This window comes from Syngnathus scovelli, chromosome 5 (assembly GCF_024217435.2).
Source record: "Syngnathus scovelli strain Florida chromosome 5, RoL_Ssco_1.2, whole genome shotgun sequence".
Lineage (NCBI taxonomy): Eukaryota > Metazoa > Chordata > Actinopteri > Syngnathiformes > Syngnathidae > Syngnathus > Syngnathus scovelli.
The window spans coordinates 12465202-12478644 of NC_090851.1; positions in this window are offsets into that span (position 1 = coordinate 12465202).

Below are 13443 nucleotides of genomic sequence, written 5' to 3' on the forward strand. Positions count from 1 at the left end.
GGTAAAGACCGAACCCTTGAACACGACCATAACGGCTAAGGCACTTAACGGACAAGCCCTTTTTGACGTATCCTCTATCACCGAACCCCTCTCACTGGCTTTTGGGACTCATCATGAACTAGTAAGATTGCATGTAGTCACCTCCCCCCTGAATCCGCTTATCCTCGGTTATCCGTGGCTAAAACACCACAACCCTGCAATAAACTGGGAGTCAGGGGAGATAAAGGGGTGGGCATCCCAGTGCCAAGTATCGTGTGTCAAACCGAACCCTTCGATCGAGTCCACATGCACCTCTCCCTTGGACCTTGCGTCTCCTGAACCAGAGTCCAGATCTCCGGACCTAAACCAAGTACCCAAATGCTACCATCAACTTGCGGAGGTATTTAGCAAAGCCAAGGCAAGCTCCTTACCACCCCATCGTCCTTACGACTGCGCCATAGACCTATTGCCCGGGGCTTCGATCCCCAAGGGGAGACTTTATTCCCTTTCGGGCCCCGAAAATAAGGCCTTAAATGACTATATTGACGCGTCACTGAAAGCGGGTCTGATCAGGCCGTTGTCATCGCCTGCAGGGGCCGGGTTTTTCTTTGTGGGGAAGAAGGACGGAACCCTGCGCCCCTGCATAGATTACAGTCCCCTCAACCAGATCACTATAAAGAATCGGTACCCCCTCCCACTCATGTCGGCCGTGTTTGATCAGTTGCAGCAGGCTCGGGTATTCACCAAGCTAGATTTGCGTAACGCGTATCACCTCGTGCGCATTCGGGAAGGTGATGAGTGGAAGACGGGCTTCAACACCCCCAGGGGACACTTTGAATACCGGGTAATGCCGTTCGGTCTCACCAATGCCCCCACGGTCTTCCAGGCCATGATCAATGACGTTTTGATTGATTTCTTAGACCACTTTGTTTTCGTTTACTTGGATGACATCTTAATTTATTCACCAGATTTGAGGACCCATGAGAGTCATGTTAAGTCGGTCCTGCAACGGCTCCTGGACCATCAACTTTAAGTGAAGGCCGAAAAGAGCGAGTTCCATGCAGAAACAATATCGATCCTTGGCTTCATCATAGCCCCAGGGAAGGTCCAGATGGACCCAGCCAAAGTGAGCGCGGTGACCCAATGGCCGGTACCGGATAGCCGCAAAAGAGTACAGCAATTTCTGGGATTTGCTAACTTTTATAGACGCTTCATACGAGGCTTCAGCGCCACCGCGGCTCCCCTGCACGCTCTCACCTCCCCGACGGTTCCGTTTCGCTGGACGGCGGAGGCTGAAGCCGCCTTCCAGGAGCTGAAGAGGCGGTTCACCACCGCCCCAATCCTTACCTTGCCTGACCCATCTCGTCAGTTCGTGGTGGAGGTTGATGCCTCCAGTCAGGGAATCGGCCCCGTCCTGTCTCAGAGATCCCCGGCCGACAACAAGCTCCATCCATGCGCCTTTTTGTCCCGACGGCTGACCCCCGCGGAGCAGAACTACGACGTCGGACATCGAGAATTGTTGGCGGTCAAAAAAGCCCTTGAAGAATGGAGACACTGGCTGGAGGGAGCCCAACACCCCTTTCTGGTTTGGACCGATCACAAGAACCTGCAATATATCAAGGATGCCAAGCGATTGAACTCCCGCCAGGCTCGTTGGTCCCTCTTCTTTAACCGTTTCCATTTCACGTTGTCTTACAGACCGGGGGCCAAGAACACCAAACCTGATGCGCTGTCACGCGTCTACAGCCCAGACCCGGTGTCCACAGAGCCAGAGCCCATTCTCCCCCCTCACTGCGTGGTGGGAGCCGTAACCTGGCCCATAGAGGACTTGGTGAAGCAGGCAAACCACGATGATCCACCCCCTAGAGGAAGTCCCGAGAATAGACTGTTCGTTCCGCCCCAACTACGATCCCAAGTGATCCACTGGGCGCACACCTCCCGGCTCACGTGTCACCCGGGCGTGCGAAGAACCCTGCACGTCATCCAACAAAGATTCTGGTGGCCCTCCATGGGGGCAGACGTCCGGGAGTATGTTGCAGCCTGTTCCATCTGTGCGCGAAGTAAGAACACTCCGGGCAGCCGTGTGGGGTTGCTGCAACCGCTCTCCATCCCCTCTCGACCATGGGCCAACATCTCGGTGGATTTTGTCACGGGACTGCCGGTGTCTAGCGGTAAGACGACGATACTCACCGTCGTGGATATGTTCTCCAAGATGGCCCACTTCATTGCCCTGCCCAAATTACCTTCGGCAAAACGTACAGCAGTGGTCCTCATGGACAACGTCTTCAGGATTCATGGATTTCCTCGGGACGTCGTGTCAGATAGGGGCCCCCAGTTCGTGTCCCGCTTTTGGAAAGCCTTCTGCAAGCTTATAGGGGCCACCGTGAGCCTCACTTCGGGCTACCACCCGGAAGCGAACGGCCAAGCAGAACGCATTAACCAGCAGCTGGAAACGGGCCTCCGCTGTTTGGTGACCCAGAACCCCTCGTCGTGGAGTCAAAACTTGACCTGGGTAGAGTACGCCCATAACTCCCTTCCCACCACGGCTACCGGGATGTCCCCCTTCATGTGCGTTTTCGGATACCAGCCCCCGCTCTTCCCCGACAGCGCGCCGGAGGTGTCAGTTACCTCGGCGCGCGCCGTGGTGAGACGCTGTCGGCGTATCTGGGCGGCGGCAAGGGCCATACTGGTCCGCCAGGGCGACCGGGTGAAGAGGATGGCTGACCGGAGAAGTCGTCCGGCGCCCGTCTACCGGCCCGGCCAGCGGGTCTGGCTGTCCGCCGGGACCTTCCCCTCCAGGTGGGCTCCAGGAAGCTGGCCCCCCGTTTTGTGGGGCCGTTCCCAATTTCCAAGGTCGTCGGTCCAGCGGCTGTGTGACTCCGTCTGCCTCGGTCCCTTGCGGTGCATCCCACCTTCCACGTCGGGAAGGTCAAGCCGGTAAGGGAGAGTGGGATGGTGCCAGCTCCCGCGGCACCTCCGCCTCCGCGGACGGTGGGGGGTGGGCCTGCCTACACAGTTAAGAAGTTGCTGGACGTGCGCCGGAAGGGCCGTGGCTGGCAGTTCCTGGTGGACTGGGAGGGTTACGGGCCAGAGGAGCGGCAATGGGTGCCGCGTAGTTATATCCTGGATCCCGGGCTACTAGATGACTTTTACGCGGCTCACCCCGATGCTCCGGGTCCGTCTGGGATCCGGCCCTAGAGGGGGGGGTTATGTCATGCTGTCATGTGTCGTCCGGATCATTTCCTGTTTTATTGTGTGATTTCCTCTCGTTCCAGTCAGTGTGTCCTTCCCCTGTGCGTCCGGTCACGTGATCCCCTGATTCCAAGTGTGTGCACCTGCGTCAATGACCAACTGTCTTCACCTGTGTTCCCCTCCTGTGTCCATATAACCCGCGTCTTTCCCCGTATCCAGTGCCAGTGCGTCTTGCCTTGCTGAGAACACTAGCGATCACGAAACCCTTGAGTCCACGTAGAAAGCCTTCTTTGAACGTCTTTGCTCACCGATGTTAACTTGGTTACATCGCTATCTTGTTTTTGTATTTCCCTCGGTTCGAGGCGCTTTGATTTCTCCTTTTTCTCCCTCGGTTCGAGGCGCCTTAGTTTCCCCTTTTTTCCCTCCTCGTGAGGCGTTTTTTGTTCGACCATCAGTGGAGACAATAAACACTTTGTTGAACTTTGGAATCTCTGCATTCGAGTCCTCTCCCTGCTCTGTGCCTGACAGTTATGTCTCCGATGACTAAGCGATGCTGAGACACACACTCTTCTCCGGGGATTGCCTTGGCATCCCTGACCAGGACGCGGTCCTCCTTTCTGACCATGATGTAATCTATTGTGCTCTTGTAGCCACCCGAACTGTATGTTACTAATTTGGCTTCGTCCTTCTTGAAAAGTGTGTTGCACAGCACCAGCTCCAGTGCGTCGCCGAACTCTAGGATCCTCTCTCCTTCTGCGTTCCGCATGCCGTACCCCTGTCCCTCATGTACCCCTCAAAGCCATCTGACTCCCTCCCCATTCCTCTCCCGAGGAGCCCACTGGGCAATGGTACTATGTAACCCATAGTTGGGGGCTGTTCGTGGGCACCAGGGCATGTCCACACACCGGTGGGCCTGCGTGCCGCACGTCGAGGGGCCAGACCTCCTCCGAGTCCCTCGTAGTTTTGCCTGGGTCCGTGTTGTACCCAATTACCATGTGTCGCCACGTGGAGGCACTACATAGGGCTTGCTGTTAGAGAGGCTATGTACTGGCAGGGAGAGACTTACGCACTCGGCTCTCCCGTTTGCATACTGCTAGCCAGCGGTGAGGGTTGACAGTGAGAAGTGACATGCACTGGGCACTCCACCAACACACTAGATGCATCACAACAACCCGACTTGGTCTTATGAAGTCAGACACACGTCTTATGAAGTCAGACACACGTTTTATGAAGTCAGACACACCGCGAAGACAAATTGTGCTTCAAATTCGTGTGTCATTACTAGAATTGCAAATTGTCTTCACTTTTAAAAAAATATATTTTTTAAATATTTGACCAGTTTTTACTCATCTGATTTGAAAACGAGTTATTTGTCAGTTTGTTTCGTAGCTTTTACTGTATATACTATGAGGTGCTCATACATTTATTTGGGTTGACAGTCATAATGGCCCTCCGAAAGAAGCTATGACTACAATGCGGCCCGTGAAAAAAATGAGTTTGACACCCCTGCTTAAAACCAACTCACAAACAAAGCAGTCATGTATGAAGCAGATATCTTGCAGGCTGCACAGAAAAATCAGAATTTTGCCACAATGTCTCAATCTAGTTTTGAACGTGGTATGAATTAGTCAGGTGATATAAATTAATACATTTTAATTCAAAATAATACATCATTTGTCTGCGTCAAAAACGTCGACTGCTGTGTAAGTGTGGACACACACACACACACGCACACACACACACACACACACACACACACACGCACACACACACACACACACACACACACACACACACACACACACACACACACACACACACACACACACACACGTACCACTGGCATCAGCATAAGCCCGAAGAAGCAGAAAATGCGCTGAAAAAGACCACGGAGTTACTTTGGACAGCCTGTGTCCCACTCATGCCGCCTACCTTGACTGCGGTCCATTATGGGAGCTATTAAAGGAGCTAACAGCCATCAATCTGTCCATTTGGACAGCAGCAAGTGGGTGGATTAAGTGGATGAACTGGATGGCCTCTGCTATTGTCTTGCTCAATTTCTTGCTTGCTGAACTGCCTGCTTTTTTATTTGTTATCTACCATTTTCCTACGTATGGTACCTATAGTGCTATGAAAAAGTATTTGCCCCATTCCCAAGTTATTTTGCTTCTTTACTACACTTAAATGTTTCAAATCATTAATTTGGTCGATTTTGATATCTCACAAAGACAACCCAAGCAAATATAAAATGCAGAATTTGAATAACAGGTCAACTGTGGTTAACCATCGTTATCGAAAAGCTGAGTTCAATATAACTGGCCACACCAAGGCCTGATTATGCCCAGATTTATTCAATCAATAATTCTTTAGTAGTACCTTTCAGTAAAAAGTAATAACTAGGCTACAATCTAGGAAAAAGTACAATGGTATTTCCAAGGCTTTTGGTACTTACGCAAACATTCCTCGGAGTTATCAGCCAATCAAAATTACCAACATTGCAATAATGACTTATCACAAATGAACCCACAATGAGGTCCAAAGAAATACAGACGTCATTGGCCTCAGTCAAGGACTTGCTACTCCAGATCCTGGACAACCTGCTGTGATTCATGGAACAATGTACTCAGCTGTATACTAGAAAATACTGTAGGAAAACTTTCGACCATCATTTTCCGCAGGGCACTTTATGCTCATAAACCTTTATATTAATGAGTTATATGTCATACCGTTAGGGTTTGTGGGTTGTTATTGTCTTGTCTTTTTTGTTGTATTGTCACTTCCTGTTTTATTTTGATAAGTAACTCACCTCTCGTTTCAGTTCGTGGGCCCTTCCTCTGAGCGTCAGTCTGATTGTCTTCCCTGACCCCAACTGTGTGCACCTGTGTCCTTGCTCCTAATTGTGTGCACTGTGCCCTTACCCTTCTGTGTGTATTTAGTCATCGTCTTCCCCTTGTCTTGTGCCAGTGCGTCTTGTCGTGTCAGGAGGACTAGCGGTCACGTAAGCTGAAAGATACTTTTGAATATCTTGTCTAGTTTTTATTTGAAAGAACCCTTATTATCCTCGATTTACCCAGAGAACTGTTTAGTTAGTTAGTTAGTTAGTTAGTTAGTTAGTTAGTTAGTTAGTTAGTTAGTTAGTTAGTTAGTTTGTTTGTTTGTTTGTTTGTTTGTTTGTTTGTTTGTTTGTTTGTTTGTTTGTTTGTTTGTTTGCTTGTTTGGTTGGTTGTTTTTTTTTGGTCTGGATTTCCCTCTTCAAGGTGATTTAGATTTTTGCCGGATCTCGCCTGTCGAAATAAATTCCAGATTTTTTTTTGTCACTCTGCATCCAAGTCCTCTCCTTGTTCCTAGCCTGACATCATCCATCCATCCATCCATCCATCCATCCATCCATCCATCCATCCATCCATCCATCCATCCATCCATCCATCCATCCATCCATCCATCCATCCATCCATCCATCCATCCATCCATTTTCTGTACCGCTTGTCCCCACGGGGTTGCAGGCGTGCTGGAGACTATCCAAGCAGTCATCAGGTGATAGGCGGGGGACACCCTGAACTGGTTGCCAGTCAATCGCAGGGCACACAGAGACGAACAACCATTCGCACTCGAATTCACACCTAGGGGCAATTTGGAGTGCTCAATTGGCCTACCAAGCATGTTATTGGGATGTGGGAGGAAACCTACGCGGACACGGAGAGAACATGCAAACTCCACACAGGAAGGATCGGAGGTGGAATCAAACCAGCACCCGCCTAACGGTGCTACCCAGTGCGCCACCGAGCCGCCATCAATGAATTATATTAATGAATTATATTAATAAGTTGAAAATCTCTATATAAGGGTGGGTCAGAATCTAGCAGAATCTCATCAACAGTTAATGCAAATGCTTGTTTTCAGTTGTTTCTGTCAAGGGTGGGGTCAGATCAATTTCGATTCCCCCCATAGAATTTTTAAAATACATTTAAAAAATAGTTGAATGGTCTTTGAATTAAATAATCTTGGTTTAACAAGCAGATATATTTAAGTGTAAACATGTCTAAAATATTTCAGAAAACGGGAAGGTGACAAATACTTTTCACTGCCCTATATCATCTCCGTCTGGCAGTATACTTCTGTCTTGGACCTGTTTGACTAATGTCTGTATGGAGCAGAAGTACGTCTTGGAGACAAAGAAATCAAATTCTCTGCTAGTACCTAATTCCCACTGACATCCACTTCAGGCTGCTTGTCTTTCTTTACCTGGATCCTGGAGAGGAAAGGGGATGTGGAGGAGGGGGGAAGACATGAGGGCATGAACTAGATACTATGCACGTGTGTGCGTGTGTGTGCATGTTTGTGTGAGCATATGTGCATGCGTGCGTATGTGTCTGTACAAGAGAAAAGGGTGCAGTTGGATTAAGGCAGATACGCGCACTGACACCCTGCGCTTCTTGCCAGAGACCAACCTGCGGCAAAGACCTCACCTCATCATGATTTTCTAACACATACACACCAATCCACCCACGCTCACACACGTACGCACACCATCCCCCCCAAACACACACACAGGCAGCTACAGTGCAACAATAAAGTGCAGGCACAGAAACTGTTACAAAAATGTGTTTATCCTCTGCATTGAGATGACTATACTTTGTAGTAAATGCATACATGATAATACAGGCAAGCTTAATTGGAGTTAAGCTTGCTTTTAGGACTTGGAGGAGCTACCAGGTCGACGGGTTTGCTTGGTTTTGTTTGTGTTTGTGTGTGTGTGTGTATGTGTGTGTGTGTATGTGTGTGTGTGTGTGTGTGTGGGGGGGGGGGGGTCAGCCTAGCATACTGTGGTTTCGATGGCAGCCAAACTGGCTTTTGTGTCCTGAGGGCACGCCTATAGGATGCAGAATTTGCAAAGTACCTCGCTGCGTTGGCCCCAATTTCTCACCATGCTAAAATAAGCCTAACACATCAGCAACCCAATCTTTAGCACAGGTCAGACTTTTTACGTTACGGCTACATCTGCATTGTGTATGGCAATAAAGACTTTTTTGGGGTGAAAGAGATGTACAAATCAGTCTTCTGCCCAGATTCTTGCATTTATGTTGCTGTGTGTCTTTGTTTTGTCTTGTCTCGGTTTTTTACATTCTTTCTGGATCATGAGAGAGGACCACCTGGCACCACCCCAAAACGATCTGCTTTCAAGAGGACTGTGAAAAGAGCATGAAATATGAGCTTACAGTATTCCTTTAAAATTTGTAAAGCTGCATTTTCTGTTGCAGCCACTGAGTGGAATCTCACCTCATCGCCATCATCATCATCATCATCATCATCATCGGTTTAAAGTCCGTTTTCCAGGCACCGCTGGGTTGGACTGAGTTCTTGATATGGCTTTCTTCCACCGGGAACGGTCCATGGCCATCTCGTGGTTGATGCCGAGTGCCTTCATGTCAGCTGACACGGTCGTCTGCCAGGTCTTTTTAGGTCGGCCACTGGGTCTTGTTCCCTCTACGTTATACGACATAACTTTCTTCACCATCTGACATTTAAATATACATATACCTTATTTAGATTTCAACTAAAGAACTGGCTACTCAGAAATGTTAACAATAACAAAACCTGCTCTCACTGGTTTGCTGCCATCTTATCTTCTGAATGCTCTCATGTTTGTTTGTAGCTTTGTTTGTTTGTTTGTTTGTTTGTTTGTTTGTTTGTTTTGTTTGTTTGTTTGTTTTGAGCATTTGTTTAATTATTTTTCTGTCATGTCTATACTGTATATTATAGCTTTTTAGAACCCTTTTGCTATTTTATATGTAAACATTGTTTTATGTAAACATGCATTTTTAGTCAAAGTAGTTTCAATAAATGTATCATTATGTATTTTTCTTTTTTTTCTTTTAGGGTGACTCCATCTGTCTAGGCCTCTAGGGGCTGCAGATGAAAAATACCACTTTTATAGATGGCGTTTTTATAGATTTTTTTTTTATTCATATGCACTGTCCCTGAAAGAAAAAATATCAAGAAAGAAAGAAAGAAAGAAAGATGTACAAAGCACGCCACAGACATGAAACTTTAGGAACTGTTTCAATTTAACTATATGAAATGTTTCAATTTGTTGAAATTTTCCATTTCTTTTCACATGGCCCACAATTTTAAGAGTTGCAGATTTGTATATGTAGAGTAAATAGACTCGTCACGAGTCATTTCAAGGCCACGTACAGACAAAAGAACCATTCATACATCCAGACTTAGGGGTAATCTACTAGACTCCCCAGTCAACCCAACATGCATGTTATTGGCATGTTGGAGGAAGCTGGCAGCTGCAGCACAATCTGTCTGCCTGTGCCTCAAGTGAATACTGTACACTAAAATCACATTAGACCACCTTTGCATCCAATTAGACCTGATTTTAGTGAGTCTAAAATCTAGTCTATTTTTTGTAACCCAATTTGCATATGCCAGTGAGGCATATCTCATATACCAAATCCACAAACACTGAACTGGACTTGCACTGGCACGAAAATGATGTTACGCCCGTTTTTATGTCGATCTAATGGTTGCCAGTCTACCAAAATAGGGCGCTTAGAATTAGATGAACCTTCGAGAAATCTGGTGTGGCCTCAATTTGCACTGCTTGAACACCCTTTTAACATTAACAAAGATTCCACATGAGAATGGCACACTATAAAAATAGAAACATGACAATCATTGCATTTAACTTGTTTTGAGGCAATTATTTCTTATCTTTATTCTGCATGTTTCCATAAAGTTGACAATATGACTATTGACTGTTCCATTTTGTTTCCTGTCTTGGTAATTAAAAACCATATATCACAATGAATAGCCTGCATGATTTTTCAGAAGATTTACATATTTTAGGAAAATCATGTTCACACCTGCAATTTGACAAACCCAATTAAATGGGGTCATAACAGGAAAGCTCTAGTCTTGTCAGTTCCATGGCAATTAAATGACATCATTACCGGAGGGTATTGATTGTCTTCTAGTTGAGCGAAGCAGGTCAGCTAATAGATGGTGCTTCCACATTTAGAGGTAGGAGAAAGCTTTCGACCCACACATCTTCCACAGAGAAGATCAATTAGGTAGCCGATGTGCCCATCAAATGTAAGTCTGACAACAAGTATCGTTATTTGTGTAGGACCTTGTGCAATAGAAAAGGAACAATCTGTAACGAATTTCAGCATATGACAACAATAAATTCAAACAAAGGTCAAGTGGTTTAATAAGAAAAAACTTTTTCCAAAATACTATATTGTGAATCCTTGCTATTTGGAGGGATTAAGGACTCGAATTGTAAGCTTCTTTGCATGTATTTCCATCCATGCTTCCATTTTCTGAAATGCTTATCCTCATGAGGGTCGCGGGCATGCTGGAGTCTATACAAGCTGACTTCGGGTTGGCGGGGATATCCTGAATCGGTCATCAGCCAATCGCAGGGCACACAGACAAAAAAACATTCACACCTGAACAATTTGGAGTGGTCAATCGGCCTACCATGCATATTTTTGTGGGAGCAAAAAAAACAAAGCACTTGAAGGAAAGCTACACAGGCATGAGTAGAACATGGAAACGTCACATAAGCCAGAATCAAACTGTGGAGTGGATGTGCTAACCAGTGCATCACCATGCCGCCTGCATATAATGCACGCCCCATAAATATTCATTGTTGCCAATATTAGTAATCAAACCCTGAATATACCCAAAACTTTGATACCCAAACTTTAAGAAACTAATTTATTTCGCCTATAAATAAATGGCATACAGAAAATTAGATTTTCAAATAATGCACCAGAAGTGCAAGGCTGTGTATGTCACCTATCCGCAAACGGCAAAATTACCATTTACTACTTTGTTGAAATTATCTATTATTTCTGACCAATTGTTAACTTCCAATACCTTTCTCTCCATCATCTTGAGAAGTTTACCTGTCAATTCCAGAAACCTTTCTTAGCTGTCAGCCCCAGGAGTCTTGCTTAAGAACGTTAAGACCATTACTAGAACATCAACTAGTGGCCAATGCTAGCTGCGCTTCCACCAGCATGGCGATTTCGCCACCATGGCTCTTCCATCAGCATGGCGCTTCCGCCAGCATGGCGCTTCCGTCAGCATGGCGCTTACGCTAGCATGGCGCTTACGCTTGTATGGCGCTTTAAAAGGAGTAAGGGTTTTGGGCTGCATCTCAGGGCATTGCAGCGACTTGACTTGATACATGGAAGGGGGATCCTCCCATCTGTGGTCCCTTCTCAAGGTTTCTCATTTTTCCCCTAGTAATTTTTGTTTTTGTTTTTCCTTGCCCTCTTGGGAGCTGAAGATCAGGGGATGCTTTGAGAATAATTGTCAATTTGTTTTGTATATGTGAAGCCCTTTGAGACTGCTTGTGATTTAGGGCTATATAAATAAACTTGACTTGACTTAAACTTGACTTGAAGGTTGTGAATGGGAGGACTATTTTTGTTTAAAAAAATGTATTTTTGGTTTTAGTTACAGAGCAGTTAATTTTGTTCATGAATTGTTCATTTGGACATGTATATTTTTTTCTCATTAAATAAAAAGCATTAAGCTACTCACTTTCTTGAGTAGAGGGTTTTAGGGATTATAGAACAGAACAAATCTCAGAAGAGCCAGAGCAAAAGGTGGGGGCTGCACCTAGACAAACTCTGTGCTCTGACGTGTGTTACTGATGCCATTCTTAAGCGGCAGTCACATGAGGGCATAAACCCATGCCCTATCTAGCTCTTGTTCAGAAATGCTCTCTCACATGGATTTGCAGCCACTCCCATGTTTACATTCCATGCAGGGTCCAAAGAAGGTTAACTTGGCAAGAGAACACGATATTTCGGTTTCAGTTTAACTTTTAATCCCACTGAAAGAAAATCATGACGAATAAGATCAAACTGAAAAAATTAGGTGCACATCTTGAAAATACTTTTAACTCTGTCACGTGTGGCTTTTGATGTGTTTGCTCTGATGAACTTATGGCAAATTTACCCCATCGTGGACAACAACAATGACATTTCATTGCAAATTGTTTAACTAACCGGAGAACAATTGTCAATAGAGACAAAGCCATGATCAGATTTGTGTGGTACAATCACGAGCATTCATGTTCACATTTGTTACAGCAGAGTACTGTGCTTTTAAATAGAGGAAGAATTCACACCTTTGTAATGGGTCAAGGCAACATTACACAGTCTGATTACATCACACAAGTGTGTTGTTTTGGTTTGTGGGGGAAGTAAGCATGACCGTGGAGTCATATGTTAGAAATGTTTATTCATACGAAATTTACGAACATGAGTGAAAGTTGTCATGTTTGGCATGTATGTATGTGTGTGTGTGCGTCTATAAATGAATTTCATCATTAAAATATATTGCTAATTAAAAGTTTTTTAGGTTTAAGTTGTCTATCCCTAACCTGTTGGAAACAATGGATATATGCTGCGCATACAGTAATTGCCGAACAAAAGTTTAATATTCTTTGAGCAATAAAACCCAATTATCCTTTTTGAATTTATTAGTTGAAATATAAATGTTACATGTAAAAAGATGGAACTGCAGCTAAACTATTAGTTCCATTTATGCATTTCTACACATATTTACCAATAACCTTCATGAAGCACAAAATGTTAGTCTTGATAATGTCAGGAATTAGCCATATCTGGAGCAAACGAAATTATTTTCAATCACCAGTTCTAAACTTACAATCAAAAAAAATCAAAAGATAATACATTAAATGAAAACACTCGGGTACACGTATGGTGGTTGATGTGGAACATACACGCCTGGCAACCTACGTACATTGGGTATTGTTTTGCAACCTACTGGAAAGTTGACAATATAAAACCGGAGGTTCAATCCAGGCCTTCATCAAAGAATTGGCTGCCCTCTTTTCTGCTGCACATAATGTGAGTAAGACAACAAAACAGGTCATCGCTGCCTATTTTTCCAAATGGAACCATACTGAAGCGACTCAACCACTCTCACTCACGCAGTCACGTCCCTCTGCCGCCCCGATGTGGCATTTGAATGTCACGGCTTTCCATTTAGCAATTTAGTTCATCAACAAACAAAAAATACAAATGATTCAAAGGTATTTTTTTATCCTTCCTTCGTATTCGGCAAAAAAAATATGCTTTACATTTAATTGATGCAGAACTAAATTACACATTTTCATTTTAGAAAGGGGAAACTCTAATGAATGAATGAATCTTTATTTCGAACATGATTTAAAGAATAAAACCAATTTTAAAAAAACAACAACAATATATACCAATG